The 17,567-nt window shown below is 45.8% G+C and overlaps 1 protein-coding gene across 1 annotated transcript in view; it reads left to right on the top strand.

Moving 5' to 3' along the window:
- LOC139411905 (serine-rich coiled-coil domain-containing protein 1-like) overlaps nucleotides 1–17,567 on the top strand; it is a 109,008-nt gene that overhangs the window by 54,531 nt on the left and 36,910 nt on the right. The gene's annotated exons all lie outside the window — the stretch shown is intronic.

The following is a 17,567-nucleotide window of genomic DNA, read 5'->3' as shown; positions in this document are numbered from 1 at the left end:
CATTATAAAGTGACGTCTATTCCCTGAGAGCTCTGTGTTCAGTTTAGCCTGCAGCAGATGACATGGCCTGCCTGGCTTAGGGAGTTGGAACAGTCTGGGAACATGGGGGCCGTAACAGATGACTGCCTAAAAAAGGCTTTCCTGCAATAGCAACAACAACAACAAAAAAGCATACTGAGTTTGCTTCTTCCTAGTTGTCTCTGGAAACTTTCCCCACTGTGCACACAATTTACAATGGATATTGTTTTTAAAGTTGCAATATGTAAATGTTTGGGGCAACGTGACCAAATCCACATAGAAATGTGAGTTATAGATCTGTCATTCTACTTGAAAGTAAGTCTAAGAAGTGGTAGATCTGTTCTATGTACGCTATTTCTATGCTTCCCGTTCTTAAGTTTCATCTTTGCGTCTTTTACTTGTGGTTTTGTACACCAGCTTCAAACAGCTGAAAATACTATACTTTTGGTGATGGAAAAAATATATTTCATTGCGGTTTAGATGGTACAATGATTCTCTACACTACACTAGCTTAGTTTGTCACATAAACTGAAATTAGGAGTTTTAGCAACCAGGAAATGGCATCGTAATTTCTGCATAGTGCACCTTTAACTAGGCTAAGTAGTCCTTTACACACACACACAGCACGCATCAACATGTTTCTCATGATGACCGCATAACTAGATTTAAGATACAGTTCTGAAAATGACACGATGTGACTGACAACAAAATGTGCGTGTCGGCTATGCGTGCTCTTTTATTAACTCTAGGAGTTTCTTGTACGAAAGGTTTGTCTGTACAATGTGGCGAAGCACATACAGACCAAAATGGTCACTTAATCACTTGGTTAAACCTGGGAATGGTGGTTGTCTTGGAGGAGGGGTGCTGTTAGTCCTCATTTATATTGTTGCCGTCACACGCTGTTTGCCTACAGCTAAGCAGAGGAGAAAGCACTGAAAGCAGGGTTCATCATCGCCATCATTTATCTTCTATCACTCCGAGATGGCTTTTAGTGGCCGCAGCATTTCTGTGCCCATAGAAAGATAAGCTTGTGTCTTTTTTTCTTCTTCTCCTCGTTAAATGTCTCTAGTCTTTGTTTGCTATTCTTACTAATGTGTTTCCATAATGCACATTCAAATGACCCCCTGTAATTGCCTCTCTGTCGGTTCGGGGCCTAATGCAACACAAATGTGTGTCAGCACCCCATTATACTTGGCCTTGAGTGTCATCACTGAAAAGAACACGGTGCGAAGTGGAGATTGTGCCGGTGACAAGAACCCGCATATATTATGCTGTTGCGTTCCGTAAGTCTTAGGGGCTGTTGTTCTTCTCAAGCGTCCCTCTTCTTTTTAGAGAAGTGGTGGAGTTAAGAAAAGTGTCGTGTGAAGATGTGTGTCCCCTCTCACACACTTTGGATATATCAGCTGTTTAATGTACTGAAACATGCATTCCGCATGACCACATTCTAAACCGTACATGATCATGGCACCAGCTGGCGACCCGTTGCCTAGTTTTACAGGTTACTTTACTCAGCAGCAGCAGATGAGTTGCCCATTTTTAGTCTCCCATGTGTAGATACTGCAAACCTATATAGGTTACTGCATCGAGGACAGGCAGATATAGAAAGTGTGTCCACAAGTGGGTCAGCTATTTCGAAAGGCTGGTGCGATTTCAGGAGGTCGTCTTGTTATTTCATTTTTTTTCTGGAGCACTCTCTTTCTCTCTCCCCCCCTCTCTCTTTCTCTCCCTCCCTCTTTCTCTTTCTCCCACCCTCTCTCTCTCTCTCCATCAGAGCTAATTAGCTTACAGGCAGAGCTAGCGCTGTCCTCTCTCCTTCCAGGCCCCCCAACACCACCAGGGACTGGCCTGCCCTGTTTTCCCCGCCACCGGACACTGTTCTTGGCATCAGTCCTGTCCACCCTGCTCCCAAAGGCTCTGGAGCAAAGACTTCTCAAAGTCCTGGGAAGTTATGAAGCCACGCAGCCGGAAGGGCATGTTCCTCCTACATAGGTGGAGCAATGAAGGGAGGAAGAATTGGGTTTGAAAGTAATAACTGAAGTGACAACTGGGGAGCAAGGCATTCGAATGACTCGACAAACTGAATAGATGTGAATCCTCTCGCTTCTTCAGACTGTATTTAAGGATTAGAGAGAGAGAGAGAGAGAGAGAGAGAGAGAGAGAGAGAGAGAGATTTATGTCCTCCAGAGACGTTTAAGAGCTCGAGGTACAGGCTATTTGAAAGTTTTTCAGGGGCTTAAATCAATTGAGATTGCTTTCTTTATCCAAGCCAATTTTCATTGGCTTTCTTAAGAGGGGACGTTTTATAGGGAATCAAAAAAGTACTTGATGTGCAACACTTTGTCCCTCTTTCTTTTCTTCCCCTCTGTCTAGTCTTCTAGTAGTCACTGTTGTCACTACTTTAGTGCTTTTTGAGCTCGTTTCAGTTCGATTATTTAAAAAAATTAAGATTTTGGTTTAGATATTATTATTTTAAAGATTAAATGCACAATGATTGAGTGCTGTAACTGCTTATCACTTATTAACAATAATATATTCACATGACTTATTTCAGTTCTTGTGTATATTACATTTATTTTATTTGATGACTTTATTATTTCATTCCAAGTCATCATCTCATCACGATAGAGCTGCTGCCTATGCTGTCTGACAAAATCACTATTTTAGTAGTTCTTCAAAGTAAATAAGGCATACTTTTATGACTGCTGAATACCAACTATCAATTACTTAGATAATGTATTTTCAGATAGAGATACCTCACGAAGCAACTGCTCTCTATCCCTCTCAATCGCACATTCTGCTGTCTCTTCCTCTCCCTATCTCTGCGCCCCACACAGACCGGACAAGTGGACACGCAATGGATTATGGTTATTGTAGTTAATTACCACGTTTTCTGCGCTAAACTATGTAGAATAGTTGGAAACTACAGCTCACTACTACATCAGATCTGATTTATTTCTAGAGAAACCAAACTAAATGGAATTCAAATAATTGAACCAATATCTGTCAATTAGTTGTTTAAAAACCAGAAAATAACAGAAATGTTGCTTAATCGCTCAGCTTTACGCTATTTAAAAGGATGAAGGGGATCGCTAGAAGGCCCGGAATGTATAGTGTGCCTGTAAACTGTTGGAGACTTTAAAATGGGGAAAAAAACACTTAAGAGATAATTTCCTATAAGGGAGATATGATGTTAAATTAAAGATTGCTCTCACAGGCATTCATCTGCTTTTAGCAATGACAGACTTGTTATAGAGGCTCCATGAACATGGAGCAGACGGCTATCCCCGTGCCATGTGCCCACTGTGCCAGTCAGGTCCCAGCAGGGGTCTCTGTGCTGAGAGCAAGCCGCCAGGCCCTGGCAGTGCCACGCTCTCTGTTCTCCCCTCCACTGTTCTGTAGACACCTGTCTAAAGATGCATGGTGACCATTTCAAGTCCCAGCCTCAAACTGCTCAAAGCCATTCTGAACTTTTTCTGTCACCGACGAACCCTTGACCCCTCTCTTTAAAATCCCTGTGATGTTGTGTCCAGACAAAACTGTGTGTAAGGATGCCTCTCCCCCACCGCCAAACACCCCCTGTTGGGAGTCCTCTGGTGATTCCTACATCTCTCACGTCTCTCCTCGGCCCTGAACTCCGTTCACAGCGCTTTTAGAATTCCGAGAGGCACCTTCAGAGCTTTCCACTCTTTCCTAATCTCTGATCCCAGCTGGAGAGATGGGAGCGCACCAGGGGTGTAAGAAGAGTCTTCCACTGCAACGCACTTCCCACAACAAAACTACCCCGTTTAGTTTCTCTGTTTTGATTGTGTTGTTTTGTTCTGTTGTCGGTTTATTCTCAGTGCAATCATAGTGTGTCTATGAACGAGGAGCCAGGCTTGAGGACATGAGCTTCAGAGGGAGCTGTGAGTGAGGGTTAGGAACGGAAAATAATGTACTATTGACAGCTATATGGGCCAGGATTTGAGATTGAAACTGTGGAAGAGTAGGACGGAGATGTCTGTGTGAATTGTGAAGGTACAATGTTTTTGATAAAACCAGTCTGGGAGAATATACAAACCCTACCCTATCCCGGACGACGCTGGGCCAATTGTGTGCCGCCCTAGGGGACTCTCGATCACGGCCGGTTGTGATACAGCCTGGGATCGAACCCGGGTCTGTAGTGACGCCTCTAGCACTGCGATGCAGTGCCTCAGACTGTTGCGCCACTCGGGAGGCTGGGGAAGTGTTTTTTTAAGGAACAGTTTGACCGTCGCAAAGGTTTGAATGGGTTGAATATAATATAATTAATCAATATCACAGTAGTTTCAATATAGTTTCAAGTTTTAATGTCACATGCAAAAGTACAGTGAAATGCCTTTCTTGCCAGCTCTAAACCCAACAATGCAATAGTCAATAACAATCTAATACTAGAATAAAACCACAAGAAATTAGAATAGGAAAAAATGAAGTAAGTTAGCATACTATATAAACTCAAAAAAAGAAACATCCCTTTTTCAGGACCCTGTCTTTCAAAGATAATTCCTAAAAATCCAAATAACTAAACAGATCTTCATTGTAAAGGGTTTAAACACTGTTTCCCATGCTTGTTGAATGAACCATAAACAATTAATGAACATGCACCTGTGGAACGCTCGTTAAGACACTAACAGCTTACAGATGGTAGGCAATTAAGGTCACAGTTATGAAAACTTAGGACACTGAAGAGGATTTCTACTGACTCTGAAAAACACCAAAAGAAAGATGCCCAGGGTCCCTGCTCATCTGCGTGAACGTGCCTTAGGCATGCTTCATGGAGGCATGAGGACTGCAGATGTGGCCACGGCAATAAATTGCAATGTCCGTACTGTGAGACGCCTAAGACAGTGCTACAGGGAGACAGAACGGACAGCTGATCGTCCTCGCAGTGGCAGACCACGTGTAACAACACCTGCACAGGATCAGTACTTCCGAACATCACACATGTGGGACAGGTACAGGATGGCAACAACAACTGCCCGACTTACACCAGGAACGCACAATCCCTCCATCAGTGCTCAGACTGTCTTCAATAGGCTGAGAGAGGCTGGACTGAGGGCTTGTAGGCCTGTTGTAAGGCAGGTCCTCACCAGACATCACCGGCAACAAAGTCGCCTATGGGCACAAACCCCCCGTCGCTGGACCAGACAGGACTGGCAAAAAGTGCTCTTCACTGACGAGTCGCTGTTTTGTCTCACCAGGGGTGATGGTCGGATTCGCTTTTATCGTGAAGGAATGAGCGTTACACCGAGGCCTGTACTCTGGAGCGGGATCGATATGGAGGTTCTTTCATGGACTGGGGCGGTGTGTCACAGCATCATCGGACTGAGCTTGTTGTCATTGCAGGCAATCTCAACGCTGTGCATTACAGGGAAGACGGACATCCTTCTCCCTCATGTGGTACCCTCCTGCAGGCTCATCCTGACATGACCCTCCAGCATAACAATGCCACCAGCCATACTGCTCTTTCTGTGTGTGATTTCCTGCAAGACAGGAATGTCAGTGTTCTGCCATTGCCAGCGAAGAGCCCGGATCTCAATCCCATTGAGCACGTCTGGGACTTGTTGGATCAGAGGGTGAGGGCTAGGGCCATTCCCCCCCCCCCCAGAAATGTTTGGGAACTTGCAGGTGCCTTGGTGGACGAGTGGAGTAACATCTCACGCAAGAACTGGCATATCTGGTGCAGTCCATGAGGAAGAGATGCACTGCAGTACTTAATGCAGCTGGTGGCCACACCAGATATTGACTGTTACTTTTGATTTTGACCCCCCCTTTGTTCAGGGACACATTTTTTAATTTCTGTTAGTCACATGTCTGTGGAACTTGTTCAGTTTATGTCAGTTGTTGAATCTTGTTATGTTCATACAAATATTTACACATGTTAAGTTTGCTGAAAATAAACGCAGTTGACAGTGAGAGGACGTTTCTTTTTTTTGCTGTTCCTAGGCCGTCATTGAAAATAAGAATTTGTTCTTAACTGACTTGCCTAGTTAAATAAAGAAAAAAAAAAAATATTGTGGCAAAGAAGGGGGTCGAGTGATAAATGGCAGATATGTGAGAGCACAACTAATAAACGGGCTCTGCCCGATCACTTAAATGGCCACCCCGATCAGAACTACAGATCACAAAATGGCCGACTGCCAAAACTATAATTCCCAGAAGCAAGGGGGACGCTCAGAAGGTGGGGCCGACCCACAGATTAAGGGTCAAGACAAACCAGGAAGAGAGAGAGGGGGCTGGAAGGATCTGTGAACCATAGAGAAAGAGGCGATATATATTGGCTAGATTTACCGTGTATGAGCTGGACTGTTTTGGACTTACCTGTTGGCGTTTGGACCTGAACCTACCGAGAACCCGATTCGTGTACCAAACCCTGCTATCCTTCACCTAGCCTGCAGCCTGGGTGGACCCGGACGGAGAAACAAACACAGGTACCGTCCTGTTCGAAATAACTCTCATTCAGAGGTGATTTTGGTGACAGTTTCCCACTTAATTTGTGACAAACGCTCCTAACCTTGAAGAGGTTTGCCACAATATATACAAGGTCAGTTCCAGTACCATACTATATACAGGGTCAGTTCAATACCATCCTATATACAGAGTCAGTTCCAGTACCATACTATATACAGGGTCAGTTCAATACCATACTATATACAGAGTCAGTTCCAGTACCATACTATATACAGGGTCAGTTCAATACCATACTATATACAGGGTCAGTTCAATACCATCCTATATACAGGGTCAGTTCAATACCATCCTATATACAGGGTCAGTTTAATACCATACTATATACAGGGTCAGTTCAATACCATCCTATATACAGTCAGTTCAAACCATCCTATATATAGAGTCAGTTCAATACCATACTATATACAGTCAGTTCAATACCATCCTATATACAGGGTCAGTTCAATACCATCCTATATACAGGGTCAGTTCAATACCATCATATACAGTCAGTTCAAACCATACTATATATAGAGTCAGTTCAATGCCGTACTATATACAGGGTCAGTTCAATACCATCCTATATACAGTCAGTTCAATACCATCCTATATACAGGGTCAGTTCAATACCATCCTATATACAGGGTCAGTTCAATACCATCCTATATACAGGGTCAGTTCAATACCATCCTATATACAGGGTCAGTTCAATACCATCCTATATACAGGGTCAGTTCAATACCATCCTATATACAGGGTCAGTTCAATACCATACTATATACAGGGTCAGTTCAATACCATACTATATACAGGGTCAGTTCAATACCATACTATATACAGGGTCAGTTCAATACCATCCTATATATAGGGTCAGTTCAATACCATACTATATACAGGGTCAGTTCCAATAGCGTATTTACAATGTGCCGGGATACTGGAGTGATAGAGGTAGATATGTATAAGGGTAAGGTGACTAGGCAACAGGATATAAGAAACAGAGTAGCAGCAGCTTGAATGTGGATAAGAAGGTCAATGAGGATACAAGGTTAACTCCGAAAGAGGATACAAGGTTAACTCCGAATGAGGATACAAGGTTAACGCCGAATGAGGATACAAGGTTAACTCCGAATGAGGATACAAGGTTAACTCAGAAAGTCAGTGTTGCTCTTTTGTTAGCTATTTATCAGTCCTATTGCTTGGGGATAGAAGCTGTTCAAGAGCCTGTTGGTGCCAGATTTGATGCAATGGCACCACGTGCCGTGCAGAAGTAGAGAGTATAGTCTTTGGCTTGGGTGGTTGGAGTCTTTAAGGATTTTCCGGGCCTTCCTATCACACTGCCTGATATAATGTCCTGGATGGCAGGGAGCTCTCCCCGAGTGATGTACTGGGCTGTAGCACCACCCTCTGCCATGAGCTGTCGTCAATGAACAGCATTCTCACATAGGTGTTCCTCTTATTTAGGTGGATAGGGGCAGTGTGGAGAGCAATTGAGATTGTGTTATCTATGGATCTGTTGGGGCGGTATGCAAATTGGAATGGGTCTGGGATGATGGAGGTAATGTGCGCCATAACCAGATTATCAAAGCACTTCATGATTACAGATGTGAGATCACCCAATCCTCTGGGTCAGTGACGGCCCTCATAACCGCCTTGATGTTTTTGTTTTCAATGCGTGCATTGAGTTTGTCTGGTAGACAGGCATCGTTGGGCAGGCCTTCCTTTGTAATCTTTAATGGACTGTAGCCCCTACCACATGCGGAGGGCGTCGGACCCTGTGTAGTATGACTCCACCTTATTCCTATAATGTCCCTTTCCTCCTTTGATGACTGGAGGTCATAGTGGGACTTGTACTTATTCCTGTCCTAGTCTTTTTTATACCTGAAGTTTGATTGAGAGACGCAAAGTGTTGAGATTTTTAGTATTGCAATTCAAGAGTAAAATCTCCATAAATGTTAACCCCAAATATTCACAACATAAGCTTCTTCAGCAGACATTGGTCTCCACTGGTACTTATTTAAGCTAAGATTGTTCCTCTCCTGTTCGTATCCTTAACCAGCTAATTTAGGTCTCCGTCTCGTCCCCAGTTCTGGATCAACCTCTGCCTCTCCCGACTAATGGTACAGCATGGCAGAAAGTCTTCTTCTTCCCCTTCATACACATTCTCCCTCTACTCCCTCCTCTTTCTGCTGTCCCTCCATCTGTATCCCGGCCCATCTTTATGTTACTGGCTCTGTCCTGCTTCTCCCAGGCCACATATCAGTGCATGCTAAGGTGATTGAATGAGTTCTCGCCTGTGTCCAGAGCACAGCTCTTAACCATAACTCTTCTCGGGCTCCTGACACTGAGTCTAGCAAGGGGGGAGGGGATGAGGAGCAGACGCACCATTAAGCCTGATGTAATGCCCGGGGAGTGTGGGGCGGGCCCTGGAGGTGTGGTCTGGGCGGAGGCAGGTTATTAGGGCCCTGAACAGAAGAGGGTTTTTACAGTGGTTTTACGGTGACCATCAATTTTTACTGGCAGAGGTCCCTCCATCTGCCTGCTGTACAGCTACAGCAGCTCCCCCCACCGCCCAGACGCAGCCAGGGTCTTGTAAACACAGGAGGGCGGTAAGTGAGGCAGGTGCAACCCAGGGGGAAACGTAAAGGCATGCAGTCAGGGCTTTGGCACTGATCCATACTGGATCAGAGGAAGGTTATGTGAAGTAAGACAGATGTTTCTTCCTGACCTTGTGAACTGACCAAGAGACTATCGTGTACAGGACTAACTCCTGGTCCTACGTCAACAGGACTAACTCCTGGTCCTACGTCAACAGGACTAACTCCTGGTCCTACGTCAACAGGACTAACTCCTGGTCCTGTCCTGTGTTGTGTTGTCGTGTTTCCTGCATTGTGGACTACTGGAGAATGATCCCTGCACCGTACTGCACTGTAGACCAGCTAGGCCCTGGCACTGTAGACTAGCTAGGCCCTGGCACTGTAGACCAGCTAGGCCCTGGCACTGTAGACCAGCTAGGCCCTGGCACTGTAGACCAGATAGGCCCTGGCACTGTAGACCAGCTAGGCCCTGGCATCTCCCAGTTAAGGTACTGCTAGACCTTCACCCACCCAACCTTCTTCTCAGTCTGACCCTCGACCCCCAATCATTCCACCCCCGTAAGCCTTGTTTTCCTGTCAGCCTTCTTCCTCCATGCCCTGGCTGACCTCTGGCTGACCTCTCCAGTCTGTGATCCAGGAACAAGTACGGTCTAACCCAGCCACATACCACCTCTCTGCTAGTTTGGTTTCATTAGGATTTCATCACTGGTTTCATTAGGATTTCTACTGTGTAGTATGAATCAATCACTTTCCCTTTGGTTCATACTGTGGTCCTGTTGCATGATGGGTATACCCAGGTTCTGCCCTTGTTTCTATTCTTTTCAGTTCTATGACTGTGGTTTGTTATTAAACAGTCCCCTTCCACCCACTAACAGAGCTGTTGCTTTGACACGGAGAAGGGCGTGTGTGTTGGTGTAATATGTGTGTGTGTGTGTGTGTGTGTGTGATTGTGCCTGCGTGTTGGTACCAGGTGGACTGGAGGTGTGAGAGGAGTGAACAGACAGTGGGCTGCCTTGCCTTCTACCTACAGGGCGGGATAGCAGGGAGGGCGGTATAGCAGGGAGGGCGGTATAGCAGGGATGAACGCTCCTGAGTAGTGTTCAAAGGTGGAGCTGCTTGCAGCAGGGGGTGTGTGTGTTTCTGTCGGGGGGGTGTGTGTTTCTGTGTCTGTCGGGGGGTGGTGTGTGTTTCTGTGTCTGTCGGGGGGTGGTGTGTGTTTCTGTGTCTGTCGGGGGGGGGGGTTCTGTGTCTGTCGGGGGGGGCGGGGGGGGGGGGGTGTCTGTCGGGGGGGGTGTGTTTCTGTGTCTGTCTGGGGGGGGGGGGGGGGGGGGGGTGTGTTTCTGTGTCTGTCGGGGGGGGGGGGGGGGGGGGGTGTTTCTGTGTCTGTCTTCCCTTTGATCCTTTTTGGGTTTCCCACCGAGGTTCTTCTTGTTGCCTGGTTCAGACATGCAACTATACACAGAGTATAGTGATACAAACAACCTGTGTAATACCGGCGGACTGTGGAACCACTTCTGAGGGTTGGGTTGGTAAATGATTTCATCATCTGAGAACATTGCTTGCCATATTCTCTAGGTTGTATTATGTGTATACCAACTCGCATCACAAAGTCGCTAGTTTCAAAGCCAGGAGGAAAGTGCATGTTCCTTTTTTCTTTAGGGATCTGTGCTGTTTGAGTTTGTCTGGCTGCTGTGCGTGATGCCCGTGATCGTTTGTGCGTGCGTGCGCTTGTGTTGTGTTTAGTGGAGAGTGTGTCTGCCGATAATTTAAGAGTTGCACTCTGCTGAATCATTATACAGGATTAAATTGAGATAAGTGCGCTGGCTCCTGGCCAGGCGAGCGTGGGCCAATCTGAACAACTACCATGTTCACAATAATGAGATGTCGTCCCAGAGGAGAAGTGCTACACGCCTCCTAGCACCTCTCTGCTCTGCTGCTAGCCACTTCCTGTAGTGCCCTTCCAGCCCCCCTCCCCCTCCTTTATTTGTCACATGTGCCGAATACAACAGACTTTACAGTGAAATGCTTATTTACAAACCCTTAACCAACAATGCAGTTTGAAGAAAATAGAGTTAGGAAAATATTTACTAAATAAACAAAAAAAATTAAAGTAACACAATAAAATAACAATAATGGGGCTATATACAGGGGGTACCGAGTCAATGTGCAGGGGGAACAGGTTAGTTGAGGTAATTTGTACATGTAAGTAGGAGTGGAGTGACTTGGGGGTAGAAGCTTTTAAGGAGCGTTTTGGATTGAGACTTGGCTCTCCGGTACTGCTTGTTCTCTTTGCAACCGCACGGCAGTCTATGACTTGGGTGACTGGAGTCTTTGACAATTTTTTGGGCCTTCCTCTGACACCGCCTAGTATATAGGTCCTGGATGGCAGGAATCTTGGCCCCAGTGATGTATTGGGCTGTACGTACTACCCTCTGTAGTGCATTACGGTCGAATGCTGAGAAGTTGTTATACCAGGCGGTGATGCAGCCAGTCAAGATTCTCTCGATGGTGCAGCTGTAGAACTTTTGGAGGATCTGGGGACCAAAGCTTTAGTCTTTTGATATTGACAAATCTTTTCCGTCCCCTGAGGGGGAAAAGGCGTTGTCGTGCCATCTTCACGACTTTCTTGGTGTGTTTGGACCATGACAGTTTGTTGGTGAAATGGACACACAGGAACTTGAAACTCTCAATGCGCTCCACTACAGCCCCGCCGATGTGAATGGGGGCGTGTTCGTCCCTCCTTTTCCTGTTGTCCACAATTATCTCCTTTATCTTGCTCACGTTGAGGGAGAGGTTGTTAAAAAAAAAGCCAGACTACGGTTTGCAACTGCACGTGGGGACAAAGATCATACTTTTTGGAGAATTGTCCGATGGTCGGATGAAACAAAAATAGAACTGTTTGGCCAAAATGACCATCGATATGTTTTGAATGAAAAGGGGGAGGCTTGCAAGCCAAAGAACCCCATCCCAACCGTGCAGCACGGGGGTGGTAGCATGATGTTGTGGGGGTGCTTTGCTGCAGGAGGGACTGGTGCACTTCACAATATAGATGGCATCATGAGGATGGAAATTATGTGGATATATTGAAGCAACATCTCAAGACATCAGTCAGGAAGTTAAAGCTTGGTTTCAAATGGGTCTTCTAAAGTTGTGGAAAAATGGCTTAAGGACAACAAAGTCAAGTTATTGGAGTGGCATTCACAAAGCCCTGACCTCAATCCTATAGAACATTTGTGGGCAGAACTGAAAAAGCGTGTGCGAGCGAGGCCTCCTAACCTGACAGTTCCACCAGCTCTGTCAGGAGGAATGGGCCAAAATTCACCCAACTTATTGTGGGACGCTTGTGGAAGGCTACCCGAAACATTTGACCCAAGTTAAACAATTTAAAGGCAATGCTACCAAATACCAATTGAGTGTATGCAAACTTCTGACCCACTGGGAATGTGATGAAAGAATTAAAATCTGAAATAAATCATTATCTCAGCTATTATTCTGACATTTCACATTCTTAAAATAAAGTGGTGATCCTACCTGACCTAAGACAGGGACTTTTTACTAGGATGTAATGTCAGGAATTGTGAATAACTGAGTTTAAATGTATTTGGCTAAGGTGTATGTAAACTTCCGACTTCAACTGTATATATGCATAGTCACGTGCATATTACCTCAATTACCTCAACTAACCTGTGCCCCCACACATTGACTTTGTACCGGTACTCCCTGTATATAGTCTCGTTACTGTTATTTTATTGTTGCTCTTTAACCATTGGTAATTTAATATTTTTTTTTACAAAAGTAGATTTTTGTAAATACCTCTTGAAACTACCCCTCCCGGATACGGGAGAATCATCAACTGCACTAATTAGCATAACGCAACGGACATAAAAATCTTATTAGAAAATATTCATATTCATGAAATCACAAGTGAAATATAGTGAAACACAGCTTAGCCTTTTGTTAATCATCTCAGATTTTGAAATTATGCTTTACAGCCAAAGCAAGACAAGCATTTGTGTAAGTTTATCGATAGCCTAGCATAGCATTATGTCCAGCTAGCAGCAGGAAGCTTGGTCACAAAAATCAGAAAAGCAATCAAACTAAATCGTTTACCTTTGATGAGCTTCGGATGTTTTCACTCACGAGACCCCCAGTTAGACAGCAAATGTTCCTTTTGTTCCATAAAGATTGTTTTTATAGCCAAAATTCCTCCGTTTCTTGTCCACGTTTTGTTGAGAAATCCACCGGAAATTGCGTTCACGACAACGCCGAAAAAACCCCTCCAAATTAGATCCATAATATCGACAGAAACATGGCGAACGTATTTGTAACCCAATTACCAACAGATTGGAGGCCTGTGTGACCCAATTACCAACAGATTGGAGGCCCGTGTGACCCAATTACCAACAGATTGGAGGCCCGTGTGACCCAATTACCAACAGATTGGAGGCCCGTGTGACCCAATTACCAACAGATTGGAGGCCCGTGTGACCCAATTACCAACAGATTGGAGGCCCGTGTGACCCAATTACCAACAGATTGGAGGCCCGTGTGACCCAATTACCAACAGATTGGAGGCCCGTGTGACCCAATTACCAACAGATTGGAGGCCTGTGTAACCAACAAGTGTCATTGTTGCAGCTTTCTATTAGTCATGCCTTTGCACCAGTGAGCAGGGTGAACTTGGTGTCTGTGATAAGTTTGTCAAGGTAACGAACGATGGTCTAAAGTGCTGACAGAAGGCGTGGTGCCCGGTGGGCCAGTGCCCGGTGGGCCGGTGGGTGACTGTCAGCAGAAGGCGAGGCGTGCTCCAGCAGTCCCCCTTCTCCCCCGCGGGCAGGGGGAACAGAACGCGGAGGCAGCACCTCGCTGGGGACAGATGGCCCGACAGACAGGAACAGCTAGGCACAATGAACAAGTTAATAAATAATAATCTCAACAATGACACTGACTACAGGAGGAGGAAGAGGATGGGACAGGAGAGGACAGGCAGCCTAGTTACTGTACCCACAGGCACAGAGATACTGGAGGAGGATGAAGAGGAGGAGGAATAGGACAGGGAGGCCAGATACTGTTCACACAGGCAGGGAGATACTGGAGGAGGAAGACGAGGATGGGACAGGACATGCAGGCAGCCTAGATACAGTACACACAGACAGGGAGATACTAGAGGAGGAAGAGGAGGACAGGACAGGACATGCAGGCAGCCTAGATACTGTAGACACAGGCAGAGAGATACTGGAGGAGGACGAAGAGGAGGAACAGGACAGGGAGGCCAGATACTGTTCACACAGGCAGGGAGATACTAGAGGAGGAAGAGGAGGACAGGACATGCAGGCAGCCTAGATACTGTAGACACAGGCAAGGAGATACTGGAGGAGAGGGGGAGGAGGAGGAGGAGGACGGACTGGACAGGCAGCCTAAATGCACACGGGCAGGCCAGGGAGATGCTGGAGGTGGGAGAAGAGACAGGCAGGCAACCTAAATGGAGGAGGAGGAGGATAAAATAGTTAATTTTCCAGGATACTCCCACTTTGAGCTAATAGTCCGTTTGCTTATATGCACTGTATCATTGTTATATTATGGTGCCATGACACTGACCGGCAAGCAGAGCACATGGTCCTCGATGGGCTGTTTGCTGTGAAATGGAGATGTCGAGTGATTCTGGAACTATTGTTCCAGAACTGGCCTATCGAGAGCATCCTGACCGGTTGCATCACCGCCTGGTATGGCAACTGCTCGGCATCCGACCGTAAGGCACTATAGAGGGTAGTGTGTACGGCCCAGTACATCACTGGGGTCAAGCTTCCTGCCATCCAGGAACTACACACTAGGCGGTGTCAGATGAAGGCCCCAAAAATTGTCAAGGACTCCAGTCACCCAAGTCATAGACTGTTCTCTCTGCTACCGCACGGGAAGCGGTACCGGAGTGCCAAGTCTCAGTCCAAAAGGCTCCTTAAAAGCTTCTACCCCCAAGCCGTTAGACTGATGGCTTATTTGTTTTTACATTGCTGCTACTCACTCTTTATTATCTATGCATAGTCACTCTTCCCCTACCTACATGTACTAACCAGTACCCCCGCACATTGACTTGTTATTGTTACTGCTACTCACTGTTTATTATCTATGCATAGTCCCTCTTCCCCTACCTACATGTACTAACCAGTACCCCCGCACATTGACTTGTTACCGGTATCCCCTGTATATAGCCATGTTCTTGTTATTTTATTTTTTACTTTAGTTGATTTGGTAAATATTTTCTTAACTTCTTGACGCTACCTATCCCGTTAGCGGGATCATTTTAGTCAGAAACCGCTGAATAGCATAGCGCCACAGTCAAATAATATTACAAAAAAAATATTCATGAAATCACAAGTGCAATATTGCAAAACGCAGCTTAGCCTTTTGTTAATCCACCTGTCGTCTCAGATTTTGAAATTATGCTTTACAACGAAAGCAATCCAAGCGTTTGTGTAAGTGTATCGATAGCATAGCATAACATTATGCACACTAAGCATTAAGTAGCTAGGTCACGAAAATCAGAAAAGCAATCAAATTAATCGTTTACCTTTGATCTTCGGATGTTTTCACTCACGAGACTCCCAGTTAAACAACAAATGTTCCTTTTGTTCCATAAAGATTATTTTTATACCCAAAATACCTCCGTTTGTTTGTCGTGTTATGTTCAGAAATCCACAGGAAAGAGCGGTCACGACAACGCAGATGTATATTCCAAATAATATCCATAATGTCCACAGAAACATGTCAAACGTTTTTTATAATCAATCCTCAGGTTGTTTTTAAAATATATATTCGATAATACACTGCTCAAAAAAATAAAGGGAACACTTAACAACACAATGTAACTCCAAGTCAATCACACTTCTGTGAAATCAAACTGCCCACTTAGGAAGCAACACTGATTGACAATAAATTTCACATGCTGTTGTGCAAATGGAATAGACAACAGGTGGAAATTATAGGCAATTAGCAAGACACCCCCAATAAAGAAGTGGTTCTGCAGGTGGTGACCACAGACCACTTCTCAGTTCCTATGCTTCCTGGCTGATGTTTTGGTCACTTTTGAATTCTGGCGGTGCTTTCACTCAAGTGGTAGCATGAGATGGAGTCTACAACCCACCCAAGTGGCTCAGGTAGTGCAGCTCATCCAGGATGGCACATCATTGCGAGATGTGGCAAGAAGGTTTGCTGTGTCTGTCAGCGTAGTGTCCAGAGCATGGAGGCGCTACCAGGAGACAGGCCAGTACATCAGGAGACGTGGAGGAGGCCGTAGGAGGGCAACAACCCAGCAGCAGGACCGCTACCTCCGCCTTTGTGCAAAGAGGAGCAGGAGGAGCACTGCCAGAGCCCTGCAAAATGACCTCCAGCAGGCCACAAATGTGCATGTGTCTGCTCAAACGGTCAGAAACAGACTCCATGAGGGTGGTATGAGGGCCCGACGTCCACAGGTGGGGGTTGTGCTTACAGCCCAACACCGTGCAGGACGTTTGGCATTTGCCAGAGAACACCAAGATTGGTAAATTCGCCACTGGCGCCATGTGCTCTTCACAGATAAAAGCAGGTTCACACTGAGCACATGTGACAGACGTGACAGAGTCTCCAGCATGACCGGTTTGGCGGTGGGTCAGTCATGGTGTGGGGTGGCATTTCTTTGGGGGTCGCACAGCCCTCCATGTGCTCACCAGAGGTAGCCTGACTGCCATTAGGTACCGAGATGAGATCCTCAGACCCCTTGTGAGACCATATGCTGGTGCGGTTGGCCCTGGGTTCCTCATAATGCAAGACAATGCTAGACCTCATGTGGCTGGAGTGTGTCAGCAGTTCCTGCAAGAGGAAGGCATTGATGCAATGGATTGGCCCGCCCGTTCCCCAGACCTGAATCCAATTGAGCACATCTGGGACATCATGTCTCGCTCCATCCACCAACGCCACATTGCACCACAGACTGTCCAGGAGTTGGCGGATGCTTTAGTCCAGGTCTGGGAGGAGATCCCTCAGGAGACCATCCGCCACCTCATCAGGAGCATGCCCAGGTGTTGTAGGTAGGTCATACGGGCACGTGGAGGCCACACACACTACTGAGCCTAATTTTGACTTGTTTTAAGGACATTACATCAAAGTTGGATCAGCCTGTAGTGTGGTTTTCCACTTTAATTTTGAGTGTGACTCGACATCCAGACCTCCATGGGTTGATACATTTGATTTCCATTGATCATTTTTGCGTGATTTTGTTGTCAGCACATTCAACTATGTAAAGAAAAAAGTATTTAATATTTCATTCATTCAGATCTAGGATGTGTTATTTTAGTGTTCCCTTTTATTTTTTTGAGCAGTGTATATCAAACTGCTGTGTAGGTTTTTCAATAACACCGGGAGAAACAATAGCGCAAAACTCACTCTGAGAGCCCCTACCTATCCACTTACGCAATGTGATCTTTCACGCTCATTTTTTCAAAATAAAAGCCTGAACCT

The sequence above is a fragment of the Oncorhynchus clarkii genome, chromosome 6, assembly GCF_045791955.1.
Source record: "Oncorhynchus clarkii lewisi isolate Uvic-CL-2024 chromosome 6, UVic_Ocla_1.0, whole genome shotgun sequence".
Taxonomy (NCBI): Eukaryota; Metazoa; Chordata; class Actinopteri; order Salmoniformes; family Salmonidae; genus Oncorhynchus; species Oncorhynchus clarkii.
The sequence above is the reverse complement of the archived record's forward strand: the minus strand, read 5'-3'. Positions and strand labels throughout refer to the sequence as shown.